This window comes from Hyperoodon ampullatus (genome assembly GCF_949752795.1).
Source record: "Hyperoodon ampullatus genome assembly, chromosome: 1".
Lineage (NCBI taxonomy): Eukaryota > Metazoa > Chordata > Mammalia > Artiodactyla > Ziphiidae > Hyperoodon > Hyperoodon ampullatus.
The window spans coordinates 10,501,374-10,518,563 of NC_136914.1; the positions used below are offsets into that span (position 1 = coordinate 10,501,374).

Sequence of the window (17,190 nt, forward strand, 5' to 3'; positions counted from 1 at the left end):
CCATGGCCCCAAAACCTGAAACAGTCACCGCCTGGTCCTTTACAGGGAAGGCTGCTGGTGCTGGCCCTGCCCGGAGGACGCAGTGGTCTCTCTTCTCCCTGCGGTGTTCCTGCACAAGCTGGCACACCCCAACCTTTCCGCCCCCCCAGGTGGGGACATCATCGTCACTTGTTCCATATGGCACAGGTTGACAACTCAGCTGTAGTGTGACGTCACCACGAGGCTAGAATGTCCTTAGAACTCTGACCCTGCATAGCTTTCCTGAACTGATTTACTGAACGCTCTGAAATCCCCTGGCTCAGGTGTGTGGCCTTTGTCCACAGGCATGTGGAGAGTGCCACCAGTGGTGGCCCCAGGCAGTCCCGGGAGGTGCTCGCCCTGCACTTGGAGATGCTTTTGTTAACTCTCTCTCTGTTCCCCAAACCAAGCCAAACAACAAAGGAAACGCACATAACTCAAACTTGAAAGGGATCATACGCTACTAGCTCGCACTAAGTTTTTTGGGGGAAAGGGAAATAAATGTATATATAGATGCGATCTATTGTTGCACTGTTTTCTTACTGTTAGGGAATGATGAGGTCATCACCTTGTCAGTGTGATGGGACAAGTAGCGCTGATGTCACAGGTGCTCTGACTCAGAACCACACTCACCAGGAACTCTGGGGGCGTCTGTGGGGCTGCGGCATGGTGTCACCCATCAGTCGCTGCCCAGGCCTGGCTTGCAGACGTGTGGCTCTCCTGCAGCAGCTGGGCGAGCTCCCGGATCCTGTGGTGCTCCAGAGGCTGCTTTAGTTCCACCATCTTGCCAGAGAGGCTCTTCACGCTTGTCTGAAGTCCAGTGATCTGCAAGTTCAGCAGCGGGAGTGTCGGCATTTCTCGCTTCTTTCTTCATGCTGAACAGAAGAGACTTCCAGCTCCCACTGTCCTCCAGAGGCCTTTCCAGATGCTGCCTTGGGCAATCCATCTTCTTCCCAGTGTCGGCGAGTTCCTATACCACCTCACTCATCATCACGCCATACTGCTGCTGTAGCTCAGCAAGGTGACTGTGCAAAGACTTCTTTTCCAGAGTCAGGTAGCGAATTTCTTCATTCACAACTGTTGAACAGTCCTGAGTGGCTGTAGATTTGGGGATGGGTGGGTGGGAGGTGGTGGTTGGCTGTGTTCCAATAAAGCTTTATTTACAAAACACGTGTGGGCTGGATTTGGCAGGTGGCCTATAGTTTGCTGCCCTTTGCCCTAAGTGATATAACAACTCCATGGGAAGAGAGGGATGAGGAAACTGGACAGTTAGGACTAGAAAAGGAGCTAATGATTTGATAAACTCTGATAAACCAGAACGTTTTGAATTAGGAATTAGGAGACCAGCTTCCAGAGCCTGCTTGGCCATTAAGTTACTATGTGGCCTTAAATAGGTCTTTTAACCCCTCTGGGTCCAGTTTTCTCCACTGGCAACCTGGGCGTTGGATTGGCTGTAAATTCTTGAACAGATGACAACACGTGTCTTGCCTGGGCGAGGAACACTTCATCGCTGTGCAGGGACCGGCAGCCACTCCAGTACCTGCCCACCAGGTCGCGGAGAGCTGCCAGGAACCTCACCTCCAGGGCGGCCTTCTTCACTGGCGGGCAGCGCAGCCGGGTGCAGGTTGGGACACACCTCGCTCACACCAGGGTGGGGGCCTCTGCTCTCAGGCTCCAACGAGCTCCACCGTGGGCCAGGGCGCCTCGCTCCAGCCCTCCGAACCATTCCTCCTGCTCAGACCCTCCTTCAGGCAGCTCAGACACTACTGGTCTGAAGGCGCCCGGAACCTCCCGCCTGGCATCCTTCACTTCCTGTACTTTTTTGGGAGCGGGCAAGGGATGTAACACCTTTTGGGTGGACAAATTCGACTCCAAAGAAGGGACTGCGCCCTCAAGGTCTGTGGAGGCTGAGGGAGGGGCGAAGTGCTGGGGGGGCGGGAGCGGGGGACGCTCGCCACCTCGCTGTCCTGCAGCCCCGGCTCTGCACAAACGCCCCCCCACACGCACGCCCGCTCCTCTTCTTCTCGGGGCCCTGCCACCGGGAGTCCCTACACTGGTGCTGTACCGCCTGAGGACTCGACAGGGGCTGCGATTCTTGGGAGCTCTGGAAGCCGGCCTCTCGCTCCTTCCAGCTGGAGCTCGCGCTCCCAGGAGGGTTGCTCAAGTCCCGCTTGCACTTGGCAATGAGGTTCAGGACCGCTTCGTCATCCGCGTCCATGACCGAGCACTTCTTGGCCGAGGGGGCAGTGCACTTGGCTCTGGAGTGGCGCGGTCTTTCGACGCTGAAAACGGCTGGGAAGCTCTGCTTTGAGGCCATTGATTCCTCATCGAAGCAAAATGCAGCCGGGACGCTTACTGCTCGCTCCCCGCTCACAGGGCGGTAGTCCAGCACCAAGCCCCGCCCCGCGCCTCGCTCCCGCGCAGCCTATCCCCGGGCGCATGCGCACGACGAAGAGGCGGGAGTCAGACTCGCTCTTCACCGCGGGGTTCAGCCGGAAGTCAAGGAGCAGAGGCGGAAACTTCCACCGGGGAGGAGATGCGCTGGGAGCAGAGGTTGAGGCTCTCCGGAGAGTCAGATCCTGGATGCCCTCTAGACTAACCAAGGAGTTTCGTGAGAGATCTAGAGATTTGAGACCTGTTAAGTTCATCAAAGAATTTCCTAGGTGAGTCATCTCTTCTTGGTAAATTCCAGGAATAGATCATGACCGAAACCAAATGGTGCGCACCTGCCTGCTGCTGCGCCTCTTAGCAAATATTTTTTAACTTATTGCGATGTTCTGGGCCTCTGTTTGTTATTAAATAGTGATTTTTATTACCAGTTTTCTAAACAAATGTAGCAAGTTTATCATACTTGGGGCCAAAGAAATATCATTTAGATTAATTATTTTTACTTCTAACTTCATTTTGGTTTCATATTTTAGTTTGGTTCCGTGTCTTTAGACTGACAGCTAATGATTGATGCATGTAAGTTCAGAGAAATATGTGGAGGTGACTAAAAGGATTCAGTAAGGAACATTTAGGACAAAATGTGAATTAAGCAGAAATACAACAGAAGGGCTTCTGTGGTTTTATTTTGTCTTGCCTTGTTTTTAAGTGTATATTTTGTTTGGGGATGAAAGGGAGGCAATTATTTATATGGAAGGAAGTTAGATATCTATCCTTTGGGATAGATAAGTATCAGGTTTCAAAAATTGCTGTGTAGAGGGAGTTCCCTGGCGATCCAGTGGTTAGGACTCTGCGCTTTCACTGCTGAGGGCATGGGGTCAGTCCCTGGTCGGGGAACTAAGATCCCACAAGCCACGTGGCGTGACGAAAAAAATATAAAAAGTAAAAGTTTCCCCTCAAAATATTGCCGTTAAATTACCAAGGGATTTTTTTTTAAATTGCTGTGTAGAGTTTAGTAGTGATAGTTAACTTTGCTTTGAAAATTAGTCTGACAAGCCTTGCGCTTTGGTCATATAAGTGCCCATGCACAAAATTGGCTTAACGGCTCTGTGTATTCAAAATATGCAGCCACAAATTTATTCTCTGAGAAATCTTACGGGGAATTAGCTCTGTTATTCCAGATGCCTTACATTCTCAGACAAGTGCTTTAAAATACTTGGAATTATTTCAAGATGTTTAACGGTAATGTAAGTAAAAACAGCAAAAGGCCATTTTAAACAGTAAATTCTAGTTACATATATAGAATCTTAAAGATAAAATTCAGGCTAATTTACAAATTTTTATTTACATTGTTTTATATACATCCTAGTTGATGAGTTTTGTACTCATATTGATCTCATATGATCATTTACTACCACATTTTTTTCTTTAGAGTTTTGAAAGTACACTTCAAGAAAGGCCTTCTGATATCTATTCCCAATCCTCACTTAGCTACACGATTACAGCCAAAACTGGGAATAGAATTCTACTCTACAGGAAATAAGCTATCCTACAATAAAGATCTTAATAAATTGCACTTCATAATTTTCCTTAGTATTCTAAATAGCATGTTTACATCTGTGTTACCATGCATGACTCACATGGTTCTTTTATTTTGCTGGTCACGGTGTTGTATTTTGTACTCTGTATTTTGGCTGTATTTACCTGAGGCGCATTTCCAGCTGATTTCTTATTGAGAGAGAGCACAGCTACCCTTTGGAGCTGGTCTGAACCATTGCTTCCATTTTCTCATCCTGCAAATTAGGGTTCTTTTCTAGAGCTCATGAAAGTCTTAGCTCTTCTGGGAGCCTTGGATTTCAAGGTCAGAGATTTACGCCACTGTCTGAACAGGAAGTGAAGAGATTGTCTCGACCCAAATAGAGTCTGACCTGAATTTGCTCCTCACAGGCTCGCAATTTACACTTGTTCTCCCTGACTTTGCTTTCTCCTGAGTTTTCCATTTATCTAGAAAGAAATTCCTGTGGCCTAACCTATTAAACACTAGATGGGCTGAAGACTATGTGCTCCAATCAAAAGAGGCATTCAATAAATATTTGTTTAATACAGCCTATTCAACAAATTATCTTAGAAGTTCCAACTTCTTACCTCAATGGAGAGTCTAACACTTGAGAAATAACTGCTGCTAGGAAACTTTTAAAAGCAAAGAAGGAACCAAATTCTGTATTAAATTTTAAATGTTTAATATTTAATAATACTTCTTATCCAGGTGCTGTACTGTATAATAATGGCATAGTTCCCCACCACAAGAAATAGTTGGGGAACATAAGATGACTTGATTATCTCAGTTCTCCTTTTATCCTTATAGTTTTATGATTATATAATATTCACCATTTTAATTTCACATACATTATCACCTCTTTCAATTCTAATCATGAATAAACATATTTCAAGGTGTACCATAGGATGTAGGACAAACTTTAATAGGCTATTATGAGATATATATATATATATATACACACACATACATACACACACATACACACTTGACATTGCATTGTATATCTCTACTTTCAAACTCTTTGGTATTAACATTACTTTCTTTTTCTTAGTTAGGGACTGTTTTCTTACTATAAACAGAACTCAATGAATTAAATTCAAGTGAAAGAAAAAATATTAGAATGTCTCATAAAACTCAATGGTAGGAGACACAGTCAGGTCTCAAAAAGAACTGGAACCAGGGACTGAAAGTCAGTAAATGAGGTTATTTGCTCCCTCTCTTCTGTTGTTGGAGGGTGGTAGAATTAAAATGGAAAAAAGGGGGGGGGAATTGAGAAAAATAAATAGGAAATTCCTTTTTATATCAGCTAAATGTTTATCCTCTAAACCAGGGTTTCTCACCCTCAGCACCATTGGCACTTTGAGCTCAGGAACCCTTTGTAGTGGGGGGCTGTCCTGTGCATTGGAGGATGTTTAGCAGCGTCCTGGACCTTTACACTAGATGCCAGTAGCATCCTCACTCATCCCTTCCTCCCCACCCATGTGGCAACTGACAATATCTCCAGACACTACCAAATGTCCCACTGGAGGAAGACTGTCCCTGCTTGAGAACCACTGCTCTAAACTTACCCTGAAAGCACTTTAAAATAAATTATAAATAATTTAAATATAATCACATATGTGTACGTATGTAAGCAGGCATGTATGTATTAGAATTATCTCAGAGAACCTCAGGCCAGTAGATCTAATAAACTAAACCGGTAGTTCTCAAAATTTTCCCTCAAATTATATTTTATTTATTCATTTGTTTATTTATATTCCCATCTCTCCCTTCCACAATTAGATCCCCAAATCCCTGTGTCCCATGGTAAATCACAAAAAGATACTCCATTACAACCAATAAACAGCTGGACTATCACCATGACTCTTGTTTTGATCAATTCTAATGTGAAAGTAAAAGAAATTATACACACAATAAGCACAGAAAATATTTTAACTTGTTTTAGTCGATTGCATCGGTTTCTACCAGCACCTTAATAAAAGTGTTTTTAAAATTACTAAGTTGAAAGATCTCACATCATGTACTATAAAACTTTGATTGTGATTTGTTTCAGGTAGTAAATTGAAAGCTAAAGTATTTGTGAGCTGGGATTCATGCACTTGGGGACCCAAGTGTATGAATAATCAGCTGCTGAATCATACATACAAGCTTCTCTTTCCAGGAAAAGGCAATAAATAAATGCTAGAGAAACATAACAGTACATTCATAAATATTGTGTACATTCTCTGTGTTCTGTTCTCTTCCCTGTGAATTGTAAAATTTGTTTTCAGGAACCCAGATTATATGAACGTAATCACACCCTTTAGACTAAGAGATATGTGAGGACATAGAAAAACATTTCAGCAGCTCTGGAGAAAAAAATCCAGAAATTTAGGGCTCTGTCCCCTGCCCAGGAAGCTGGCAAACCCCACACAAAAGACAGGCAGCAAATTGCAAAGAGTAATTCTGCTCCTGTAAAATTTGTGCTTGAGTTGACCCTGCTCCGTACCTTCCCCACACCTCTGCCCACTCTGTATCTAACCCCAGCTTGTGATTGAATCCTGCTGTTTATTTTAACTTGGAAATTTCCAATATCGATTTCTTGGTTGACCTGCTTCTCCATTCTTCAGCCCACAACGTTGCTTCTTAGCTCACAGTCATTCTTTCAAGAAGTGCTCTCTATTATCTCAAACAATGGGGATCCAATGAAAAAAGGAAGGATGGTCTACGTGGGAAGGTGAACATTGAATAATTACAGTATGGAGTGATGAGTACTGTGAAAAGGAAATTATGGGGGAGTCTTCTGGGTTGAACTCTATCCCCCAAAAAGATACATTGAAGTTCTAACCCCCAGTACCTGTGAATGCCACCTTATTTGGAAATAGAGTCTTTGCAGGTGCAATCAAGTTAAGTTGAGGTCATGAAGGTGGGCCCTAATCCAATATGATTGGTATCCTTGTAAGAAAAGGAAAATGCCATATGAACAGAGACACAGAGAGAAGGCCATGTGATGACAGAGACAGAGATTAGAGTGATGCGGCTACAAGCCAAGGAATGCCAACTATGCTGGCCACTTCCAGAAGCTAGGAAGAGGCCAGGAAGGTTTCTACCCAGAGTCTAGAGAGAGCATGGCCCTGCTGACATCTTGATTTTGGACTTCTAGCCTCCAGAACTGTGAGAAAATAAATTTCTGTTGTTTTAAGTCACTCGGTTTGTCGTACATTGTTATGGCAGCTCTAGGAAACTGGAACAGGGGGTTACAGGAGCATAGAGCAGTGGAGGTGAATCTAATCCGAAATTCAGGCAAAACTCCCAAAGAATTTGTATTTCAGCTAAAATCTGAAGGTTGAATAAGAATCTACTAGCAAAGAAGAGGAGGGGGAAACACCTCAGACAAAGGGAATGGTGTATGGAAAGGCCTGAAGGCAAGAAAAACAAGATCTCATTAAACAACTGAAAAAAATTCAACATGGCTAATGGCTAAGGGTGACTGGAAGGATGGACACAGATCAGTCTGGAAATATGCACTGGATCCAAGTCAGGGAAGGCTCTGAATGACATGTTAAGGAATATTCACCCTATCCTGAAGACGATGGAAAGTCATTGAAAATATTTGAGTAGAGAAGCAGTATCCTCGGGAATCATGTTTGATTTAATAAAACACTCCAGCTACAGCATGAAGAATGGGCTCGATGGGAGCAAGACTGCAGGAGAGGAGGACAGTTCAAGAGCTACTGCAGTCGTTTATGTGAGATGGTGCTAGCCCTAGTTAGGGTGGTAGCTGTAGGATGGAAATAAATGGACAAGTATAAAGAATTAAGAAGTATTTAGAGAACTGAATCAATAAGGGTTGATGACTGACTAGACATGGAAATGAAGAAAAGGGAAGAGGACTTACTGATGAGTCCAAACTTTCTGCTTGGTTAAGACAGTGGATGGTGGTGCCATTTACTGAGAAAGAATACAAAAGGGGAAGCATAATGTCCTTATTGACTTTGATGTGTCCATAATGGCAGTTAGATGAATTGGGCTCAGGAAAGAGGATTAGGATGGAAATATAGATTTGGAACTCATTAGTATATAGCTGAGACCTGAACCTATGGTATAGGATAAAGTAGACTAGAAAGAAGTTAAAAAATGAAAAGAAAAGAAAACCAAGGATAGACACAGAAGACACCAACTTTTTTTTTTTTTTTTTTTTTTTTTTTTTTTGCGGTACGCGGGCCTCTCACTGTTGTGGCCTCTCCCGTCGCGGAGCACAGGCTCCGGACGCGCAGGCTCAGCGGCCATGGCTCACGGGCCCAGCCGCCCCGTGGCATGTGGGATCTTCCCGGACCGGGGCACGAACCCGTGTCCCCTGCATCGGCAGGTGGACTCTCAACCACTGTGCCACCAGGAAAGCCCAATTATTCCATTTTTATCAATAAACCGACATCACATAAAATAATGCTTCACAAATTTATTGAAGATTACATTTCTCACAAATGTAACACAAATGATCAAATACCACATAAAAGATCTACTCCCAACTACAAGTATCTTGATTTTATTCCACAGTTCCATGTCTTCTTGCAGAAAGATCAAACATGCTCTTTCTGTCTGTTCCCGAAGATTTAAATACTTTGCCGTAGCATACTGAGGAGATAATTATGACACAATCTCTCCTTCAGCAGACACTAAATATATAATTTCTCTCACTTGCTTCAGATTCCAGAAAACTTAGTTTTTGTTCTCTTTGAGCAGTAAGTACAAGTCTCCTCCCAACATACAGTGAAAGTTTTAACTCATTTCTATTTTTCAAATATAGAAACTGAGGCAAAGACCCCATTACCTTCTTAACTCTTAGCACTATCATTAACTTTGGATGAACTGAAATTCTTTAGCTCCACCAAAGACTCAGAAATTTTGAATTGCTTTAAAAAAAAAAGTGTTTCTGAATTTAAAAATCAGTAAGGATGGAGTATTGCCAGCAGACTTTCTGGATCTGGGTAAAATTTCAGTGCCAGACATTGGTGACCCAGAGACAAATAAATTCTCCCTGTAATTTATTGTTCAAACGCTAATGTGTAAACTGGATCTTTTGTTATTTGTGAAAGGGAAAGAAAGCATATGGTAAGGGCAGTCTTTCATAGCCCTTTAGCAAATGTCTCATTTCAGGAATATAACACATCTCATGCCAGAAATCCACAGCTCAACGTTAAGAACCCACCACAGATGTTATCTGTCAGGGAGAAGGGTAGGGATGGGGACCAGCTTTAGGGAGGAATCAGTTTGTTGAGGGAAGCCAAGAGCACCATGGGTAACAGATATTCCCAACAGGCAGGTCAAGTCAGAGGACAGAGGTCGGTGTGCAATGGAGAGCATGGGAAGGGATGCAGAAAACAGGGTCCCAGATCTGGTTGTTATCTATATTATAGAGCATTTCACATCTTACAAAGAGCTTTTGCATAGATGACTTTATCCAGACTTCATTGTGGAGAGGCAGGCATTATTAACTACATATTGCAGTCAGTAGGACAAAGACTCAGAAGGGGACCGTGAGCTGTGGCACTTGCCTAAGAGAACATCACTAATAAGCAGAGTCCAGATCTTCCCACCACAAGCCCAGGGCTCCTCCCAGCAGTTCGGATTTGGACTCCACTCTCATAACCAGAGGCACTACGCTTTTACTGTTGGCAACTACGACAACTTCTCTTACTTGCCATATAAATTCTGGATATTTCATTGGCCTAGGATCCTGTTTGTTTCTTTATTCTGCTTGGAAGGAAATCTTATTCAAACAGACAGTTGTAAATGATAACCGTTTTTGAATAGCTCCCCTTGCAGTTTCAGGAAAACTCCAATTAAACAAAGATAGCAGGAAAAGCGTTTTTCCACTAACGGCCCAAAAATGAGATAAGGTGGCAGCACAAATTATAGCCTTGATGGACTCCAGTAGTGAAGGTACAGAATTCAATTTAACACACCTGTTGTTTTTATAACACAGTTTAAATAGTGTCTGTGTACACACAGACACAGACACACACACATACATACACATATATATACATATAGAGATATATATAGATACACATATATGTAATAAAATTAGAATCAAGTATTTGGAAAACAAGGTATTATGCTATGTCTGTGCCACCAAATTTTGCTCTGAGTCTTTGAAGAAACAAAAGAGGGAATAACCAAATGACTTCATCAGCAGGAATAATTAATTGGATTGTACAAAAAGGCCATAACAGAAGCTTACAGTGCTGTAGAATTAGCCTTAGATAATTATATTCCTGTCTGTGCTTTTATGAATGAATAAGTAAACACATGAGTTAATTCATCTTTATTTGAAGCAATCAATCCATAAATATTTACTTAGTAACTTTTGCCTGCAAAAAGCACAGTGCTGTGCATTCTAGGAGATACAAAGACACAGTCTAAGTAGAAGTTAAGGATGAATTGTGAACAGGAGCAGATAAGCCACCTTACAGAGATGTGAATGATTTGTACCTTGAGAGTAGTCCGAACCATAAGTAGTCAGGGGGTTTAGAAGAGGGAGAAATCACTTCCATCCTGGGGCTCAAGAAAAGCTTTGTTATAGTGGGAATTCAGCTGGTCTTCGATAGACGATTGGATTGAAATTGGACTCACAGGAAAAAATGGAAGGAGGAACTTGCAGGCAAAGGAGATATCCCAAATCACTTCATAGGAAAAAATTAATAATTTTTTTTAAAGGCAGGCTATAGCCTTCTGTGGGAGTTGCTGTTTCAAAGACTACAGAATCTGAACTTTATATGAGAGGTTAAGAGGGAGCCACAGGAAGTTTTGAGGGATGAGAGAAGCATGATCAGAGTGGTAGTTGTGCAAGATGATTAGAGACTTGGAAAATAATGTAATACTCCAGGTAGAAAGTGACAAAATCTGAAAGAGGTGGTTAAAGGGGAAAGGAAAAGCAAGCAAAGCTATGAGAAAAATGAAGTAATAACTAGCCAGAACACTAAGTAGACTCTACGCCCCCTAGAGGACAGAGATTATATTGTATTCACCGCTGCCTGACCCTGAGCAAGCTCTGTATAATTGCGGAGTGCGTACAGAAGGCAAGGGAGGGGAAGGATTTTAATGATTGCACTTTTGAAATTGGGCCACTTAGAAGAAAATTGGCACTGTTCATTGAAATGGGAAAATCAGTGGTGAGAAAATTCAGATAAAAAAACTATAATGAAATTTGGTGATGATGTAGACTTGGAGTATTTCTGCTATCGTATTCCCCTTAAACACACATAATCTGTAAGTCACCTACATTTCTTCAGTAATATGAGTCATTCCTTTCTTCGTGACCACTTGCTTTTTTCCTAAGCTTTTAGCACCCTTTAAAAACTTCTGTGACTCTATGAAGTAATTGAGATGACAAAGGAAACAAAAGTACTGATCATGCTTTGCCTGAAAGTGCAGCACCGAAACGGCCTAATAGGTGGGAGTACCTTCTGGTCTTGCTAAACATCCAAGGAGATAAGAGTTGACCCTGGCAGTGGTTCTACAGACCTCAGATTTCAGGGACCTGCAATTACGCCAAACATGAAATGTATCTGGCGTGCCTTGGGCTGCATCACAGGTACAGAGAAGTGGTTAATCTGTTAATAAGTCCTACCCATGGATTTAGCTATTTTGAAACCAAAACAAGATTTTGTATTCCAAAAAACAGATTATTTATTTGGAATCATTCCCTCGGTTATCATTTTCTATTAATGCTTCTGTGGGCCTTTTCATATAAAAGGACATTCTCTATTTCTACCAAGTCTGAAAATGTTATTCGGCTCTTTCTCATAAAGCCCACAGTTTACAAACTTAGCTCGCAAATTCAAATAACTGTGTAATTACCAACCACATCTTTAATTTAGAGCATCTGACATTGTAAGGCACACAAGTGGAAGTAATGGTATCGAACACTGCAAATGTCTTTGAGAACAAATAAACCAATAAAAACATTACTGAAGATAACGTGTGCAGGACGAAAACTCGTAGAGAATTTATACATATGCTTAAAGCATCTATTCAAAATTTGCTTTTACAATCACTTTAAATGAATAATAAACATCACATTATTCAAAATAAACCCATTCAACAACAATAACAAAAGAAAAGAAAGCAGCCGGTATGGTGTGCTACTTTCCCACTGCAACTGCTTCATATTATTAAAATTTTACATTTTGCAACTGACACAAAAGCAATCTAGACTTTTCAAAATGCTATATTCATTTGGACTACTTTAACAATTTTCTCTCAGAACTCAAAAATATAACTTTTTAAACTTGAAAACATAATTTTAATTGCTATATTGCAGTGTTCATATTGCAATGTCTACACATTCAAATATATGAAATGGATGTGATTGAAACTTAATAAATTTCATAAACTCCATATTTTCATCTGTTTACAGACTTTTGTTTCAAGAAGTCCTGAAGAAGAAAATAGACACCGTTTTCAAAATATAAACCATATTTATTCTTCTATACATTATACAGAGAATAAGGCCAAGCCTAGAAAAATCCATACATAGAATACTGTATAATTATGTGAACTATGACAGCTGAACCTAAACTTTGGAATGATTCAGTTTTAAAAATCTTATTGGAATCAGTATGTCCTACACCTGTAACTTATATAATATTGTACATCAACTATACTTCAATTTTTAAAATCAAAATATAATCTTATTGGACTTCTACATATCAGGTCCTGGGAAACACACATAAATTAAAAGCCACTTCTTGCTCCCAAATGGAAGGAATGAGCAAGGAAACCAAGATGTTGGGAGTCCTGGATGCCTAGATGCCAGGCACTTTCCATACATCATTTTATTTAATTCCCACTTTGGGTGGTTTTTCCTGATGCCTGCAGTCTCTCCCCCTGATTCTGCTCTATTCCTGTGTTATGTCTTTCCCCACAATTATCCATCTCTGCTTCCTTTTCCACTCTATCTTCCTTCCCCTGAAGCATCCTAATTTTCCCCTATGTATCCTCCAGAATAGAATAATGAGGCAGTGGGCAGTTATTGGTTTAAACAGATGGCCTGCGTACAAAATTAAAGATCAACCCACAGTGTACCACCACTATGGACCCCATTCCTGGCTTCAACATCCCTGCCACATCTCAGCCCACCAAGGTCAAGAACTAGGTACCTGGGGGAGATTCCTTGCCATCCCTACTGTGAGGTCAAAGGACACAGCTCTATACCAATGATCATATCTTATGATCCTTATTTAAAATGAAACTGAATGTATAAGAAGGTCATTTTTCCCAGACTCATGCTACACTATACACCTTGGTGTGCTACATATTTCCATAGTGCCTAAAAGATGGACAGCTTCCAAAAGTCTTATGTCTTAGCAGGCAAAAGATACTTTGTGAAACAACACTATATCCTTTGTAGATGAAAACCATGCTTGACTGTAAAGCATGCACTTTATGTTTTCCCAGCGAAGACAGAGATGTAGTCTCCCTCCTTTATTTTCTTATGCCCCTATGGCTTAATTCATGTTCACCTGTCTAACCCTCTAAGTATTTGACCTCCTTCAAATTCTCCAAACACAGTCTGGTCACACCTGTTAAACTTGTCAACCCCCCCCCCACACAAATTATAATAACATTTGACTTTAATGATTCAAAAATGAGTTTTTCCCTTAAGCAAAATTTCTACAGTGACTCCAAAGTGCCCATACCTATCCTTGAGGGGAGAAGCGAAGAATGAATTGTTGGGCTACCTGTTGTGACTTCAGGAAACCCTATTTACTGGTCTAAGGAAGGCCGCCTTAGGCAAGTCCAGTGTGTTTCTCCCTCACTGAAGAAGAGTGTGCACACACATCCACACATGCAAATTTAACCTCATTTGATCATCCTGATACTCTTAGAATCTTCTTTTAAAAATAGCTTTAACAACTTAAATGTACATCACAGATGAATGTATAAAGATGTGTATATACCCAATGGAATACTACTCAGCCATAAAAAAGAATGAAATAATGCCATTTGCAGCAACATGGATGGACCTAGAGATTATCATACTAAGTGAAGTAAGTCAGAAAGAGAAAGACAAATACAGTATGATGTCACTTATATGTGGAATCTAAAATATGATACAAATGAATTTATTTACAAAATAGAAATAGACTCACAGACATAGAAAACAAACTTACGGTTACCAAAGGGGAAAGGGGGGAGAAAGGGATAAATTAGGAGTTTGGGATTAGCACATACACACTACTATATATAAAAGAGATAAACAAGGTCCTACTGTATAACACAGGGAACTATATTCAATATCCTATAATACTCCATAATGGAAAAGAATATGAAAAAGAATATATATGTATATAGATATATATGTATGTGTGTGTATATATATAATATATATATAATTGAAATACTTTGCTATACACCAAAAAGTAGCATAACACTATAAATCAACTATTCGTCAATAAAATTTTTTAAATAGAATAAAAATAACTTTGATATGCCAGTTATAAATTAATCTTTAACAAATGACTAAGTCAATTTACCTTGGAATCTCTAATAGAAAATGTTTAGTAAACCTTGCTCAAGCTTACTGAATGTATTAGAAGTGCCCTTGAAAGTCAAAATTAAATAAATTCACCACCTTACTATATTCTGAACATTATAATTAAGATGTCCTTGCAGTTATTCTGAATAACATTCAAAACCAACAGGTCAATTAGCAAAGCAACATTTATATGAAACCCTTTTCATTTTTATCCCTTGATCAGTTTAAATGGGAAGGTTGAACTAGTTTTTAGCCCAGTCTGAGGAAAATACATATTGCTATAACCTGAGGATTTTCCTTATGTCAGTTTGGTGTTACTTAAAAATTTGGCTCTATAGAAAAAAATCATGGTGAGAATCAGTTTGGCTACATGCTATATTATTAATAATTTTTATTGTCTTTATTTCTGGAAAGAACCTAATAATAAGGTGATGATTTGGCCTCATATATAAAGGCTTCCAGAATTGGTTTTCTTCCTCATCACCCACATATAAATTTTCATTGAGCATTGCCTTAATTCTAAAAGATAATGAACAAATTGTCTCCTTATTAATCAAGAAGAATTCAAATTAGATTTTTTTCCCCTCCTTCAACGTGCCTGGAAAACATTTTCCTACCATGTGAGCATTCTTTATAGGTCACAACTAGTTCAGAATATTGTTACATACCTACCCTGGGCTGAGGGGGTGGGACCACTACTCGGCTGGGTCTGAAGGACAGAGTATACAGAGCGTTCAGCCAAAATAGATTATTCTCAAACCTTAATATCTAATGGAATTTGCCCTGTTAAGTGTCAGACTTGCTTGAGACTCATAACTCTGTTTTTCTTCTAATTTTACCCCTTTGGAATAGAAATGTCTATCCTATGCCTGTCCACCACTGTATCTGGGAAACAGATAGCTTGTTTCCTGGTTTTGTTACTGCACCAAACTTAGATCCAATCACTTGACTGGCAACAAAGCCCATCTACTGACACCAGGTTGTGGTGAATGAAAGTACAGTGTTTACTGGATGGAACCAAACAAGGAGAATGGGCAGCTTATGCTCAAAAAACCCAAACTCTCCAATAGCTTTCAAGGAAGGGGTTTTAAAGACAGTGTGGGGAGAGGGTCGTGGGGTGTGTGATCAGCTTGTGCTCAATTCTCTGAATGGTTGATGGTGAGGTGACAGGGTGATGTTTCTGGAATCTCAATCATCACCCTTCTGGTTCCAGTCAGTCTGGGGTCTGTGTGCAGGTGGTCAGCATGCAGTTAACTTCCTCCACCTGGTGGGGATTTTAGTATCTGCAAAACAACTCAGGGATATGGCTCAGGATATTATCTATAGACCTTGAGGAGGAACTAAAAGTCCTTGACTTTGTTTTATGCCAAACTATTGTTTTGTCTTGCTTGATTTTTTTTCCCTTTGTTTCTGCATTTTCTCACTTCTCTGATTAAACTTGCTCTTTTGGAACTTGGGGAGAGCCTAGGAAGCCAAAGCTTTTCTACAAACAAGAGATGGGGAACATGGGGGTATATTCCTGGGATGGCAGGGTCCTGCTCAGTTTCAGTTTCACAAGTTCACAGGTGGAGAGGAATTTTTCCCAGGATGAATCATACCCCAAGTCTCACCCATAACTGTTTTAAATGATGTTTGGATATTTTGGACTTAGAGTTGATGATGGGAGGGGTTAAAGACTTTTGGAGATGTTGGTATGGGGTGAATATATTCTGCATGTGAAAAGGGTATGAATTTTGAGGGGCCAAAGCAAGAATGCTATGGGTAAATTGTGTCCAAAATTCGTATGTTGAAGTCATAAACCCCTAGTACCTCAGAATGCAGTTTATTTGGAGATAGGATCTTTACAGAGGCAATCAAGTTAAAGTAAGGTCATTAGAGTAGACCCTAATCCAATATGAATAGTGTCCTTAGAAAAGGAGGAATCTGGTCACAGAGACATGCATAGAGGGAAGATGATATAAAGATACACAGGGGAAGAGATGGCTGTCTACAAGCCAAAGAGAGAGACCTGGAACAGAGCCTTCCTTCACAGCCCTAGAAAGTAACCAAGCCTGCTGAACCTTGATTTTGAACTTCCTGTCTCCAGAGTTGTGAGACTATAAATTTCTGTTGTTTAAGCCACCCAGTCTGTGGTACTTTGTTATGGCAGCCCTAACAAACAACACCATTTAATTATAACAATTTAACATAGAAAACATGTTGATATTTATATCATAGTGTTTATGTGGCGTTTGAACATCTATTCAAAAGCTATTGATCATATTTTGCAGTAAGATATTGCTAAACCTTTAATTTCCTTATAAAACATATTTAGGGCTTCCCTGGTGGTGCAGTGGTTAAGAATCAACCTGCCAATGCAGGGGACACGGGTTTGATCCCTGGTCCGGGAAGATCCCACATGTCGCGGAGCAACTAAGCCCGTGTGCCACAACTACTGAGCCTGCGCTCTAGAGCCTGAGAGCCACAACTACTGAGCGCACGAGCCACAACTTCTGAAGCCCGCGTGCCTAGAGCCTGTGCTCTGCAACAAGAGAAACCACCGCAATGAGAAGCCGGTGCACCACAACGAAGAGTAGCCCCCTCTCGCCACAACTAGAGAAAAGCCCACACGTAGCAACAAAGACCCAATGCAGCCAAAAAATAAATAAATAAATTTATTTTTAAAAACATATTTAATAAAGGTAGAATCGTATCATAATAGTTCTGT

At 40.9% G+C, this 17,190-nt stretch overlaps 1 pseudogene across 1 annotated transcript; it reads right to left on the bottom strand.

Annotated features, from left to right (window-relative positions):
* Positions 1-690: 690 nt before the first annotated feature.
* LOC307057047 (centrosomal protein of 72 kDa-like) lies at positions 691-2,714 on the bottom strand (annotated as a pseudogene). The gene is made up of 4 exons: positions 1,982-2,714; positions 1,698-1,866; positions 1,423-1,616; positions 691-843 (listed from the first exon to the last, which is right to left on the bottom strand). The product of its transcript is annotated as a centrosomal protein of 72 kDa-like (transcript).
* Positions 2,715-17,190: the final 14,476 nt, after the last annotated feature.